The sequence below is a fragment of the Pinus tabuliformis genome, chromosome 8, assembly GCF_031772625.1.
Source record: "Pinus tabuliformis cultivar Carrire ecotype Pingquan chromosome 8, CPIR1, whole genome shotgun sequence".
NCBI lineage: Eukaryota > Viridiplantae > Streptophyta > Pinopsida > Pinales > Pinaceae > Pinus > Pinus tabuliformis.
This window is the reverse complement of record NC_142294.1, coordinates 1,010,630,092-1,010,645,997: the sequence shown is the minus strand read 5'-3', so window position 1 is coordinate 1,010,645,997 and position 15,906 is coordinate 1,010,630,092. Positions and strand designations below refer to the sequence as shown.

General features: G+C 42.4%; 3 pseudogenes; all 3 read left to right on the top strand.

The window, feature by feature from the left end:
* Positions 1-3,421: 3,421 nt before the first annotated feature.
* LOC149238800 (25S ribosomal RNA) lies at positions 3,422-6,350 on the top strand (annotated as a pseudogene).
* Positions 6,351-10,673: 4,323 nt separating this feature from the next.
* Positions 10,674-12,480, top strand: LOC149238799 (18S ribosomal RNA; annotated as a pseudogene).
* Positions 12,481-15,070: 2,590 nt separating this feature from the next.
* On the top strand, positions 15,071-15,227 carry LOC149238798 (5.8S ribosomal RNA; annotated as a pseudogene).
* Positions 15,228-15,906: the final 679 nt, after the last annotated feature.

Sequence of the window (15,906 nt, the reverse complement as noted above, 5' to 3'; positions counted from 1 at the left end):
AGTTTCAAACAACGATAGATCAAAATGTTCATCAAACTAGAGATCTTCAAGATATTCAAAAACAACTGGGCATGAATGAGATCTGAAAAACGATATCATAGAACTTTCTTGCCAGAGAATTCTTGGAATTACATTTTGGTTTTCATACACGGGAGGAGGATCAGGATCAGGATTGGCCCTGGTGTATCGTCTGGAAGCCAGTGTGTTGAATTATTCTCAAAAATCAAATAGAAATTACAAATTTGTCAACCTATTGAATTCTAAACTCATCATCCAAAAGTCTAGAATTGTTTTAATGTACTGGGGTAATAGGTTTCAGTTCTTCCCTAGTATGGTCGCCACTATGTTATACCCTAAATCTACCTCAGGCTGAAGGAAGGCGGGTATAGGGTAACATCAAACCATGCTTAACCTAGTAGCTATCCCTACCAGGTTAGGAGATGGCTCTCTCCTTGTCAATCTCAGGAAAATATGGCAAATAATGCTAAACATGACTGATGTAAATACTAATTTTAGGCTAGGTATATGCTCAAAGCTGTTTGATTTGATTTTAATGGTTGTTTACTAGATCAGATGAGGAAAGCAATTTTTGGTCTGGGAAATCGACTCAGATCTGCAGAGGTTTCTGTGGGGCGAGATAGGAAAGTGTTTTATCACTTTGAATTAGGTGTAATGGTGAGTCTAAAGACTGGTGAGGAGTTTGAGAGGGCATGAAAGTGTCATGAGTCCTCTTCAAATAGCAACAAAACATTTAAAACTAAATAAACCCCAAGGCAGAGCACTGAAAAATCAATGAATTCCAGCCTTTAATCTTGATTCATTTAGTTATGCAGAAAAAGAGAGAGATGATGGCACATATAAACATATGAGAAACACTAAATAACAAAGGATAAAACAATGCTAATTCACCTTGCCACAAGAATCCCACAAAATGGTGCAAAACCCTGGTTTATTTCCTTGCCAAACTATAGAAGTGATGTACAATAGTGCTCAATGCATCCACAAGAGTCCAACTTTGACAAATGACTAATAAAGTACAAGATATAGGCATCAAACCACCTATGCTAGCCATCAAGGATCGAATCCATGAGTCAAGGAGCTGTTTCAACAAGATCTAAACTAGGAACTGAAAAATAGGCAGTGGAATAGCTTGCCTCTAAAACTATGGAAACTGATTCATTCAGCTCAAAACCACCTAAAACAAATGTATCTACCTCCTTAAGTCATTTTTCATCATTTTTACATCATAGTACATCAAGTTACATCATATTACATCAGGAATTTGACCATGAGAGAAGAAAAAGTCAAACTGGTAGAAAACTAGGTGAAATTTTGAGTTTTTGAGCAAAATTGGCAAAATTTTGCCTGATGCACAACGCGATCTACCTGATGCGTAGTGCCACTTGAAGGCAAAGTATTAAGGCCTTACCCTTCACCAAATAGCTCCAAGATGTCTTTTTGGAAATCTCTATCCATATACTTTCTAGGACAACTCAAATTTTTGGATTTGGAGTCCATTTGCCCCTTCAAAAATCACTTCTCTCAAAACTGCTTCCTGTGGGTCCTAAAAGTGGCAGAGAGGGCATTTTTAGGTGTTTTTTTCCCTTTAGGTGACCCAAATCTCCTCCAAATTTCATGAAACTTTCTGGGTTTTAGTATTTTTCCATGAGAAATCCAAAAATGTAAACCATCTAGCAAAATTCAAAGCGAGCTCAATGCGTAACGCTAGGGCATTACACATTAGAGGAAAATTCCTATGTTTTGCAATTAAAATTTGTGAAATGACAAAAATTCCTAAAAATTGCTTCAAATTTGGCAAGAGGAAAGATTACTAATTTCTTTACTAAGACAAGGAAGCTTTAGCCAAAGTTTTAAGTTTATCTTGCTCCCTTTTGGCTTCTAAGTCTTTCTTTAACTTAGCTTTTAGGCTTCTTATCCTTATCTTGCAAATTATGTTTCAGGCCAAATAGTGATAAGCCATGTGGTGCAACATGTTCTTCTCCTTGTTAGCATTATCAGGTAGCTTCTCAAGGTGGATATTCACTCTTTCCAACCATGATTCTCGGTCAACCTCTATTTCTTGTTCTAGTGATCTCATCTTGATTTTCCTTCTTTTTGCCACTTGCCTTTTTTCCCTAATGGTTTACAGCTCCATGATTGTTTGCTTGTCCTCCAATTGCTTGTTCTCTTGCTTAAGGAAGTTAATGATCCACTTAGCCCTCTCAAGGTCAAGTAATAAGACTTGGATCTCAGTTTCTTTCTCTTTGATGACCACATCCTTGAGTCTTGAGCTTTGGGAGCCCAAATCAGTGTTATCTTCTGCAACCAAAACAAAATCTCTACCTTGCCCTTCAATAGGCCCTTCATCATGCAATTCTTGCTTTCCTTTGTCCTATACCTATACTAATGAAGAAGAAGGAAAATCCCCTTTCACCCCAGGTGAAGATAGCATTTGCCTATGATCCGGTGAAGGAAGCAAGACCCCTTCCACCCCTGGTGGAGATAATACTCGTTTGGCAGCTGCAAAATGTCTTCTTGTACCTTTTTCATAAGTTATAAACATAGGAATGTGAGCTTCTTCAGTTTTTCTTTCATGATCCTTTTGTTGCTCGGAAGTTACACCTTCCTCTTGAGGATGTGCAAAAATTCGAAGCCCCTTGAAGATTTCATGGACAATGAAGGTGTCCCATGGCACTCCCAACTGAGTAAGCTAATACACAACAATAATATTGATGACAATAAAGTGATAAACACTGTTAAGTCATGGTGCTGAAGCGCACATTTTAACACTGATAGAAAGTCATTGATGCACAGTGCCAATCTGATGCGTAGCACACTGCCTCTGATGCGCAGAGCACTGCCTCTGATGGGTAGTGCCAGGCAATTTTGCTTGAAAAACAGGGTTTTTGACCTCCAAAGCTCAATCTTCGTCCAAATTGCTATTTTTTGCTCTCCAAGGGTATTTTGCACAATAAAATGATAAATGGAACCCCTTTCACTTTATATATGGATGGCTTTAAATTTTTTACTTATTCAGACCCACTTTTCTAATGTCCAAGTCACTTTTGGTCATTAGCTCTATTTTTTCATTTAAGTTGACTTTTCTTGGTCACTTGGTAAACTGATGCATTGATGCTTTTGATTTTGTCTACAGTGGCTGGAATTGACATGGTGAATCAAGGGCAGCAGCTGGAACTTATTACATATAGAAAATATATCAAATTACATAAATTTTGTACATAAAAACTAAAAACTCTGTTTTCACCTCAAAACAAAGTTTTGAGGTAAAAATCACTTATTGAGCATATCATTTGTGAAATTTTGATCTTATGAACTTATTAGACCTCCTCATGTGCCTGCTGACCCTTTATTGGATTTTTGAAGACCATAGTGACAAACCATAGACCTAGAGAAACCTAAAAACCCTAAAAATCTCTTTGATAAATAGAATGAAATAAAATGACAATAAATGACCTAAACATGTGAAAACAGGCTAGCAAGTAAATGCCATGAGGGAAATTTGACAATGAACCACTACCATTAGTTGATCCATGACCTAATGGAATGCAGCTGATCGGATGGGACACCTAATATGCATGAAAAAAGAGAAATTTGATCACTGAAGGAGGGATGAATATACCAATACTATCATGTGAGTTAGTGGGTTTGAAAACCTGCGAGGTGTAAGGAAGTTGATGGGCAAGATCCCCTCTCTAGAGGTGCATCGTTGACCAACCTTGAGCTTATGTGAAGGGTTAGAGTGCGAGCACACCTATTGGGACCCAAAAGATGGTGAACTATGCCTGAGCAGGGCGAAGCCAGAGGAAACTTTGGTAGAGGCTCATAGTGATACTGACGTGCAAATCGTTTTTCTGAATTGGGCATAGTGGCAAAAGACTAATTGAACCATCTAGTAGCTGGTTTCCTCCAAAGTTTCCCTTAGGATAGCTAGAGCTCACGTGCAAGTTTTATCCGGTAAATAAAATGACTAGAGACATCGAGGGCATAACACCCTCGACCTATTATCAAACTCTAAATAGGTAAGAGGGTGTAGCTACTCCATTTAGCCGTGCCATGGAATCGAGATCTCCAAGTGGGCCATTTTTGGTAATAAGAATTTGTGATGTGGGATGAACCCAAATTCAAGTTACGATGCCAAATTGCTCACTAACATAGATCCCAAAAATGGTTTTGGTTGATTAAGATAGTAGGACGATGGTCATAGAAGTTGAAATCTTCTAAGGAGTGTGCAACAACTCACCTGCCAAATCAACTAGCCCCAGAAATGGATGGTGCTGAAGCGCACAACCTATACTCGACCATCGGAGCAATTTCCTAGCTTCAACAAGTAGGAGGACACAGGGGTCATTGAGAAACCTCGGGCATGAGCTTGGGTGGATCAGCCCCCAATGCATATCTTGGTGGTAGTAGCAAATATTCAATTGAGAACTTTGAAGATTGAAGTGGGGAAAGGTTCCATGTTAACGACACTTGGACATGGGTTAGTCGATCCTAAGAGATGGGGAATCCTTGTATCAAGGGTGCACTCTACATGAGTATCAAAAGAGAATCAGGTTAATATTCCCAAACCAGGTCATGGCGATGGGCATAAATGTTAGGAAATCTGGAGATGTCATCAGGGGCCCAACAAAGAATTATCTTTTCTTTTTAATAGCTTTCCCACCTTGGAATCGGTTCACCCAGAGATAGGGTCCAGTAGCTGGAAGAGCACAACACATCTTACAGTGTCCAATATACCCTTAGTAGCATTTGAAAATCTAGAGGATCGAGTATCATTTATGCCCAGTTGTACTCATAACCACATCAGGTCTCCAAGGTGAAAAACCTTTGGTCAATAGAAAAATTTAGGTAAGGGAAGTCAGAAAAATGGATTCGTAACTTCAAGAAAATGATTGGATCTGAGGGCTGGGCTTAGGGGTCTACTCCCTCAACTCATGGGCTATTAGTAGTATTTTTGAGCTACTCTCACAGTAAGGGTGGGCAGTCACATGCTGATTGGGCTACAGGCGTAGAATGCTCCCTATCGAGGTCCTTTCCATAAGCAGCGAACATTCGACTCAGAACTGGTATGGACAAGGGGAATATGACTGTTTAATTTTAGAAAATCATTGCGATGGTACCTATGGATACTAACACAATGTGATTTCTTCCGAGTGCTCTGAATGTCAAAGTGAATAAATTCAACCAAGCGAAGGTAAATGACAGTAGTAACTATGACTCTCTTAAGGTAGCCAAATGCCTCGTCATCTAATTAGTGACGCGCATGAATGGATTAACGAGATTCCCACTCTCCCTATCTAGTATCTAGCAAAACCATAGCCAAGGGGATGGGCTTGGAAGAATCAGTGGGGAAAGAAGAACTTGTTGAGCTTTACTCTAGTTCGACTTTAAGTGGGAGCCATTTTCAGCGCAAGTGAAATACCACTACCTTTATCATTATTTTACTTATTCCATAGGGCGGAGACGAGGCACTGTCCCTGTTTTTGGCCTTAAGGTATGTTTCGGTGGGTTGATCTGGGTGGAATACATTGTCATGTGGGGAGTTTGGCTAGGGTGACAGATATCTTAAAAGATAATGCAGGTGTCCTAAGATGAACTCAACGAGAACATAAATCTCGTGTTGAACAAAACGGTAAAAACTTATTTGATTTTTACTTTTAGTATAAATACAAACAATGATTGTGTGGCCTATTGATCCTTTAAACTTTTATAATTTGAAGCTAGAGGTGTCAGAAAAGTTACCACAGGGATAATTGGCTTGTGGCAGCCAAGCGTTCATAGCGACATTGCGTTTTGATCCTTCGATGTCGACTCTTCCTATCATTGTGAAGCAAAATTCACAAAGCATTGGATTGTTCACCCACCAATAGGGAACATGAGCTCGGTTTAGACCATCATGAGACAGGTTACTTTTACCCTACTGATGAACCACACCATAATAGTAATTGAACTTAGTATGAGAGGAACCATTGATTCAAAAAATCGGTCATCGTGCTTGGTTGAAAATCCAGTGGCGCGAAGCTACTACATGTAGGATTATGATTGAACGCCTCTAAGTCAGAATCCATCCTTGAAGTGGTGCATGTCACTCTTCAACTGTATCTCGACCTGCAATAGGGGCATCACTTTGTTGACCTTAGGGGCCCATGTCATTTTCAAACCACGACCATGAAGAATCTCGGTTAGGGCAGCTTTGAAGTTCAAGTCCAAATCGTCATTGAGAAGAATCCTTTGGAGATGACTTAAATATGTGATGAGGTATTGTAAGTGGTAGAGTGGCCTTGTTTCCACGATCCACTAAGATTTACCCCTTGGTTGCCTCAATTCAGAGCTTCCCTCTTGTCACACATTATTGAAACAAATCTAGAAAACTCTCTAACCTTTGCCTCTTCCTCCAAATGACAATTTTTTATTGCTCACATCTCATAAATTCTTTGCTTGGTGGCAGGAAATATGGGGTTTCCATGTCACACCCCGATGCCCAAAATTTTGGGTTTCCATGTCACACCCCGATGCCCAAAATTTTGGGTTTCCACATTGTGACAGAAAAGACAATTAAGCCCAGTAAAATTGGGGTTTCCATGTCATGCCCCAACACCCTAAATTTGGGGTTTCCATGTAGCGCCCTAGTGCCCAAAATTTCGGGTTTCCATGTCATGCCCCAAAGCCCAAAATTTGGGGTTTCCATGTCGCGGCCCGACACCTAATATTTGGGGTTTCCACCCATCGCCCAAAATCTGGGGTTTCCATGTCATGGCCCAGCACCCAAACCTGGGGAAACTTGTGGTATCCATGTTGCACTGCAACACCCAAGCCTAGAAAACTTGGGGTTTCCACGTCACGCCCTTGATGGAACCATGTGTTTCCATATTTTACAGCATGATGGAAACTCGAGGTTTTCAAAAAAGCTCCAATGCTGGGAACTTGGGGTTTCCATGACGATGGAAACTATCTCACGTCGTGTGAGGGTGCCCGTGTAAATTTGATTGGTTTGGTTGAGTCAGATAGTGTGAGGGTGCCCTTGTAAACTAGTTCGGGTGTGTCAGGTCGTGATGTGTGAGGGCCCACTTAGGCACATGCGCCAGTGTCAAAAATCTTATGTTGTGCCCAAGGGTGGGATTTTTGCACATTCGTGCAGTCTGTTTTCCCAACTCTCCCATGTGCCTTCATTTGCCATGTAAACTCATTTGGTCGAGTTGTTTGAGGGTGCCTGTGTAAACTCATTTGGGCGGGTTGTTCGAGGGTGCCTATGTAATCTCGTTCAGGCTAGTCATTTGCCATGTAAACTCTTTCGTTCAGGTCATTTGAGGGTGCCCATGTAAACTCATTTGTCCAGTTTGTTTGAGGGCACCCATGTAAACTTGTTTGGCTGGTCATTTCGGGTGAGGGCACGCTCAGGCACAAGTGCACGTATAAAGAATGTTAAGTTGTGACCATGTGTGGGCCTTGTGCACATTTGTGTGGACCATCTGCCTAGCTCTCCCATGTGCCTTCATTTCGATCAGGTGTTGGCGCCCATGTAAACTCATTCGAGCGGGTTGGGTCCTATCATGTGAGGGAGACCATGTAAACTCATTTGGTCGGGTTGGGTTGGGTCGGGTCGTGTGAGGGTGCCTGTGTAAACTCATTTTGGGCAGGTCAGGTTGTGTCATGTGAGAGGGCCCGTGTAAACTCGTTTGGTCGGGTAATTTGAGGGCCCTCATGTAAACTCATACGGCTGGGTTGTTCTATGTGAGGGTGGGCGTTCCACACATTTGTGCCACTTGTTTTCTCGAATCTCCCTTGTGCCTTCATTTCAGAAGGGTGTGGGTTCCCATGTAAACTTGTTCATGTGGGTCAGGTTGGGTCGATTTGTGTGAGGGTGCCCTTGAAAGCACGTTCGGTTGGGTTAGGTCGGGTCATGTGAGGGTACCCATGTAAACTCATTCGGGTGGGTCTGGCAGGGTTTGCTTTTCATGTGAAAAGTGGGCTGGTAATTGAGATGTTTGTTCGGGTCTACCTGAAGGATGGCCTTGGGTTAATTGTAGGGTGGCCAATTTTCATCTATTCTCCATCTCCACTCAGTAGCACATGAGTGGTATTGTTGGCCATGCTAGTCTTGGTCCCTCAGTCAACTTTTCGTGTGAAAGGTGGGTTGGTAATTGAGTTTTTTTTTTTTTTCTTTTTCAGGTTTGCTTGAAGAATGGCCTTGGGTCATTTGTAGGGTGGTCGATCTTCATCTTCTCTCAATCCTCGATCATTAGCACATGAGTGGTAATGTGGCCATGCTCGTCCCGGGAGGCATATGTGAACAATTCCCCTTCTGCTCTCTAAGTTCTTGGGGTTGAATGGGTTGCTGTGGTGTGGCTCCTGGGCTCATCCTGGTCCCTCATACCCATCCAGATGATACAAGTGATGGGTTTGATTTTCGTGTGAAAGGTGGGTTAGTAATTGAGTTGTCTTTTCAGGTTTCCCTAAATAGTGGCCTTGGGTCATTTGTAGGGTGGCTAATTTTCATCTTCTCTCCATCCCCACTCGATAGCACATGGTTGGTAATGTTGGTCATGCTCGTCCTTGTTCCTTGTGCCCATCCAAATGATAAAAATGATCAATTTTCTCAACTCTCCTTTGTGCCTTCGTTGTTGTGGTCCCAGATGGAAGCTCCAAAACTCTGTTGTGCCTATGTTGCTATCGTGCCCCTAAGTTGTTGTGAATAGAAAATTTTGGTTAGGTTGAGCAGCCATCTATGGCTCCATTGAAATTGGATCCTCGTTATATTGTTCACCTCCTCCCTATTTGGTGGGCAGGGGTTTGTTTTTCATGTGAAAGGTGGGTTGGTAATTGAGTTGGTTTTTCAGGTTTTCCTAAAGAATGTCCTTGGGTCATTTGTAGGGTGGTTGATTTTTATCTTTTCTCCATACCCACTCTGTAGCATATGAGTGATAATGTTGGCCATGCTTGTCCTGGGAGGCATATATGAACAATTCCCCTTCTACTCTATGTTCTCGGAGTTGTATGTGTTCTTGTGGTGTGGCTCCCTGTGATGGCTACCCTCTTCATTGTTTGGTTGTTTATGGTGCCGATTTCTTGTGCGTGTACTCTTTCTATATTCACATTGTCGGTTGAGATGCATACATTTAAGAGGAACATGAAAGAGTTTTGGTTGTAAACCACCTGTCCCCCCTCTTGCTTTCTTTTTCCGTCAGGCGATGTGAGGAGTTTTTCTCGTTGATGTAAGGTTAAGGGTTGGCATTCTTTTCAAAGTGCACATCGTCTATGGTTGCATTGTCTTTGAGGTTTTGATAGGTGTGGTGGCCCATATGTTTGATCGAGTGCTCAAAATTTTCTTTCCATCTCTCGTGCATGGTAGGCTTTTGCGACTGGAAATGTTAAGTCATAATGTTTATGGGTATTTGTTGTTTCAATTGTGTATGTGATCGTGGTCCACTGGGAAGAAGGATTTCTATGTCGATGGTGGGGGATATTTAGAAGAAGGATTTCGAGGTGGAATGCTTCGACATCCCTCCTCTATGTGGAGGTGACTATAGGTGAAATGTATTAATTGTCCAGTTGGTAAAGCTATGGGAAATCTCCTAGGTTTCCTATATGTAGGGTGCATGGGGTGCAGAGCTTCTCAATCCATCCTCCTGTTTGGATATGTTCTTTTATTGTGTAGTGAGCCTCTTGATTTGAATTTATTTTGTTCCTTTTCCTTCACATCGTGGTTGCTACAGGAAGTCAAGTGATCCAGGTCCACCGTTGTTACTATCAGGGTGGACTCCTAAGTGGCCTTGGTGCGGGGCAGGGAGGGTCAGGGGACATTTCCAAGAGAGGTTGTGGGCTCAATCAGTCTTGTTTTATTTCCTTCCTTTGCCTTTGCATTGAGGCTACCACAAGAGATCATGCGATCAAGCTCCATCATTCCTGTTATCCAGGTGGACTCCTAGTTGGCCTCTGTACTATTTCCTTCCCTTGTTATTGCATCAAGGATGTCATAGGCGAACATCCGATTGGGGTCCACTATTGATGCTATCTGGGTGGACTCCTAATTGGCATTGGTGCAGGGTGAGGACGTTTTTATGGACTCTCTAAGATATGATTTGTAGTCGGTCACCCTCTTTTTATTTACTTCATTTTCCTTCACATCAAGACTCCTGTAGGCAGTCGAGAGATCGAGGTCCACTGTTGCTGTTGTCCGGGTGGATTCCTAGGTGACCTCGGTGTGGGGCAGGGAGTGTTGGGGCACATTTATAATATAGAGGTTGTCTGGTTGGTCATTCTCCATTTATTTCCTTTGCATCAGGGCTACCACAGGTGGTCGGGAGATTGAGGTCCACTGTTACTGTTGTCTGGGTGGACTCCTAAGTGGCCTCAGTGTGGGATGTGGAGGTTTATGGAGGAATTTCTAAGGGAGTGGGTGAGTGATTTCTCATTTTCTTGTTGGTTGGGGTGTGGTTGCAAACTCTGAAGTGGACTTGGTGCATTATGACTCGGAAGGTCTACCCATTTTTCACCATCTCCTTGGCATGTTGTGTGTGTTTCCTTCTTGGGATGCAAGAGGTGCAAGGCATGAAAGTTTTACATGATATTTTTATATCTCTTTGACTTGTTGGGTGTTCAGGTTGGCTCTTAGTAATAGATCACCTGGAATTCCCTTTGAAGTGGGAGGGTGATACTTGGTTGATCCTGCCAGTAGTCATATGCTTGTCTCAAAGATTAAGAAATCCATGTCTAAGTATGAACTAATTCATATTGTGAAACTACGGATGGCTCATTAAATCAGTTACAGTTTTTTCAATGGTACCATACTAGTTCGATAACCGTAGTAATTCTAGAGTTAATACGTGCACCAAGTCTTGACTCTTTGGAAGGGATGCAATTTTTAGATAAAAGGTTGGTGCGGGCTTGCCCACTTCTCCAATGAATCATGATAAATCAACAGATCACACAGCCCTTGTGCTGGAGATGCTTCATTCAAATCTATGCCCTATCAACTTTCGATGGTAGGATAGAGGCCTACCATGGTGGTGATGGGTGATGGAGAATTGTGGTTCGATTTCAGAGAGGGACCCTGAGAAAAGACTACCACATCCAAGGAAGGCAGCGGGTGAGAAAATTACCCAATCCTAATATGGGGAGGTAGTGACAATAAATAACAATACTAGGCTCATTGAGTCTAGTAATTGGAATGAGTACAATCTAAATCCCTTAACGAGGATCCATTGGAGGGAAAGTCTGGTGCCAGTAGTTGCGATAATTCCAGCTCCAATAGCGTATATTTAATTTTTTGCATCTAAAAAGCTCGTAGTTGGATCTTAGGTCATAAAGTTCGGTCCACCTACTCAGTGTGCACCTTCCCTTCCGTGAATTTTATAGGTGGCATGCTCTTGGCCTTAATTGGCTAGGTCACGTCTCCAGTGCTGTTATTTTGAAAAAATTAGATTGCTCAAAGCAAGCTTATGCTCTGAATACATTAGCATGGAATAACGTGATAGGAGTCAAGTCCTATTGTGTTGGCCTTTGGGACCAAAGTAATGATTAATAGGTACTGTCAAGGGAATTCGTATTTCATTGTCAAAGGTGAAATTATTGGATTTATGAAAGATGGACCACTACGAAAGTATTTACCAAGGATGTTTTAATTAATCAAGAATGAATGTTGGGGGCTCAAAGATGATTAGCTACCATCCTAGTCTCAACCATAAATGATGCCAGCCAGGGATTGGCGAATTCTGGTCTAAGGACTCCACCAGCACCTTCTGAGAAATCAGATTGTTTGGTTTTTGGGGAGAGTATGGTTGCAAGGCTGAAAATTAAAAGAATTAACAGAAGGGAAAAACCAGGAGTGGATCCTGCAGCTTAATTTGACTCAACACAAGGAATCTTACCAGGTCTAGACATAGTAAGGATTGATAGATTGAGAGCTCTTTCTTGACCCTATGGTTGGTGGTGGATGGCCTTTCTTATATGGTGAAGCGATTTGTCTGGTTAATTCTGATAATAAACGAGACCTCGGCCTGCTAGCTAGCTACGTAGAGGCTCCCCTTCACAACCAACTTGTCAGAGGGACTATGGTAATTTAGGCCATGGTAGTTTGAGGCAATAACAGGTTTGTGATGCCCTTAGATGTTCTAAGCGCACGTGCGCTACACTGATCCAGCCAACAAGTTTTTCTTCTTGGTTCAAGAGGATCTAGAAATATTCTCAAATTGCATCATGATGGGGATAGACCATTGCAATTATTGGTCTTCAATGAAGAATTCCTAGTAAGAATGTGTCATCAACTCATGTTGGCTATGTCCCTATCCTTTATACACATTGCCCGTCATTCCTACCGATTGAAAGATCTGGTGAAGTGTTAGGATTGGGTCAATGATGGTGGTTCACCGTCGTTGACATTATGAGAAGTTCATTGAACCTTATCATTTATGGGAAGGGGAAGTCATAACAAGGTTACTGCAGATAGCAGGGGTTTTATTTTTTTGTTCAAGTCGGGCGGGTTTCGATTGCAATGTGGGCCTATGTGGTGTGTCTCTAAGCGATCGGGTTTGGTGTTTGGTGGGAACATTGTTGGTTTCTTATCTTGAGGTCATGCTTGTTTTTTCGTGTGTGATTACAAGCCATGTTTGTGATGTCCCACCCAAGCTTTGTTTTTCCTTCCCCTAGTGTGTTTCTGTAGGGGGTTTCAGAAGCTTGTTTCTTGGGATTCCTCTCCAACGATCTGGTCAGTGGGGCATAGTTGATGTAGTTGAGGTTCTTGGGAAATATAATGGATACATTTAGAATAGTTTGTAGCAACAGTGCTCAGTATTTTATTCATTGGAAGGCATGGGCCAAGCGTGCTGGCCTCCATAGTTGGTTCCCTTGAAAAGGTGGCAGTGGTTTATGTGTTGCTTGGGTGAGTTGTTTTGCTAGTGGTTGGGTCAAGGGAGTGGTTTCATGTGTGCATGGTACCTCAAACCTTCCGCAAGGGGAAATTGTCAAGGTGGGGTGAATATGGGATGGATGAAGAGTGGTTCAACCATTGGACTAGCCACCCTAGTCCTCTTGACCGTTCCTCAATATTACCTTGCGGAAGGGTTGGGTGTTCAGGTAATGAAAAAACCCTCCCTCGGCCTGACCTCCATCGAGATCACAAGTTTCCATGCCAATGGGCATGAGGTGGCATTCTTATCTCGTATCTTTGTTGTCAAGGGAATTCTTCATCCTTTCATGAGTGACTCCCCTTCTAAGGAAAGAAGTAGCGGAATCTGTCTTTGTTTCTCCCTTTCGATTATGGGCTTTTTGTGTGACTTGGTCATTTCTTGGTTTTGTGGTGTGCACTTTCTCTAGCATGACAACTCCTATTTGGAGTTTGATTCTTGACCCCCATTGACTTTATCGCTGGAAAGGTTGTTGGGTGTTTTGTACATGGAGGGGTGCAATAGCAAGGTGGCTTTATTATTAGTCTATTTGTCTTTTGAAGCCTTGTGTTGGTTGGGGGGGTAGTTTACATATCAGTAATGTGCTCCAGACACTGGTCTCATCGTGGCCTTCATCTTTTCTAGTGGTAAAGTTTAGGGGTTGTTTGATTTTTGTTTGTTATGTTGTAAGCTAGAAAGGGTGTTGTGTCATAGTGTATGTGAGAGGGTGTAAAGAGGTGGGATGCTTTGGTTGGGTGCATTATTTTCTTTATTTTTAGTTAGGAAACATTTCCTCACCGTCGTGTTGAGCCTCTCCTTTTTCTTGGTATTTTTATTTCTTTGGTGTTGTTTTCTTCCCTTATTCCGTTGTCCCCTAACTTTACGGAGAAAACATGGGATTATTTTGGATTGGTGTTCAGGAAGGATGAAAAGAAGTGTGAGTTCCTGGGGTGGCCACCCTAGTCCTTCTCGACCACTTTCCCCTACAGTTCCCCCCTTTTTACAAAGGCACAGGGTTTGGGAATCTTGTTCTCCACTTAGGCCTCCCCATGTGAGCTAATAGCCACATTTGATATCTCTTTCTTTCATGTTGTTTTCTTCCCTTCTTCCTTTTGGCCCCTAGATTTACGGAGAGAAGGTGGGATTTTTTTGGATTTGTGCTCAAGAAGGACGAAAAGTAGTGTGAGTTCCTCGGGTGGCCACCCTAGTCCTTCTTGATTGTCATACCCTATAGTTCCCCCATTTTTGTGAAGGAATGGGGTTGGGGAAGCTTGTTCTCTGTTTGAGCCTCCTCTTGTGAGAGGGTAGCCACATTTGATATCTCTTTATTTCATTTTGTTTTCTTCAATTATTCCTTTTGCCCCTATATTTATGGAGAAAAGGTGGGATTATTGTGGATTGGTGTTCAGGAAGGACAAAACAAAGTGAGAGCTCTTGGGGTGGCCACCCTAGTCCTTCTTGATTGTCGTCCCCTATAGTTCCCCCCTTTTTTTGAAGGCACAAGGTTGGGGAAGCTTTTTTTCTATTTAAGCCTCCCCTTGTTATCTAGTAGCCACATTTGATATCTCTTTCTTTCATGTTGTTTTCTTCCCTTATTCCTTTTTGCCCCTAGCTTTATGGAGAAAAGGTGGGATTGTTGTGGATTGGTGTTTTGGAAGGACAAAACATAGTGTGAGCTCTCTAGGTAGCCACCCTTGTCCTTCTTGATCATCATGCCCTTCAATTCCACCCTTTTTGTGAAGGAACATGGCTTGGATGGATTGTGATTTTTTTGAACCTCCCCTTGTGAGCTGGTAGCCACATTTGATCTCTATTCCTTTCACCTTGTTTTCTTCCCTTCTTCCTTTCGGTCCCTAGCTTTATGGAGAAAAGGGGGAACTGTTGTGGACTGGTGTTCAGGAAGGATTGAAAGTAGTGTGAGTTCCTGGGGTGGCCATGCATGCCTTCTTGATTGTTGTTCCAAGAATTTCCCCACTTTTTGTGAGGGCATGGGACTCAAGAAGATTTTTCTTTGTTTGAGCCTCCTCCTGTGAGCAGGTAGAGACCTTTGTTTCTCTTTCTTTCATGCATTTTTCTTCCTTTCCTCCTTTTGGCCCTTAGCCTTACATTTGTCATGGGGGGTGACCTTATTCAGTGTTGTGGTAGATTTGTTGGTAATACATGGAAATGAATCTCGAAAATGGATATCTCAGCTCTTGTTATGATGAAGAACATAGTGAAATTCGATACTTAGTGTGAATTGCAGAATCCTTGGATGAATCGTTGAGTTTTTTAACACAATTTGTGCATGAGGCCTCAGTTGATGGAACGTCTGTTTGGGCATTGCATCTCATTCAAATGCACTCCCTACAATATGTTAGGGATTAGCAGAGTTGGTCACCCGTGCCCAATGTAGTGCAGTTGGTTGAAATAGCTCAAGAGATGTTTCATGGCATGCGTCGGCGAGTGGCGATATTGTTGCCTTGGATGGGCAGTCAGCGTTAGCTAATGTGGGATTTGTGTGGCATCACTTGAACTTGCTTTTCTCTCTCTTTTCCTCCAATCGTGTAGGGTAGATTTAGCTCCAACTTGTAACCTTAGCTCAGGTGAGAACACCCGTTGTGTTTACACATATAATTAAGCCGAGGAAAAGAAACCTACAAGGATTTCCCTAGTAGCTACGAGTGAACCAAGAAGTGCCCAACATGAAAATCAGGCGGTAGCATCGCCTGAATTGTAGTCTGTAGAAGCGTCCTTAGCGAGAGACCTCGAAAAGTCCCTTGGAAGGGGGCACCTGAGAAGGTGACATACCCGCTGGGTTGGGACCCTGCCACATCACGAGGCATTGTCGGAGAGTTGGGCTTTTTGGGAATGCAACCCTAATTGGGTGGTAAATTTTTTCCAAGGCTAAATATGGGCGAGAGACTGATAGTGAACAAGTACTATGAGGGAAATATGGAAAGGACTTTGAAAAAAGAGTTAAAGAGTGCTTGAAATTGTCAGGAGGGAAGTGGATGGAAGCTAT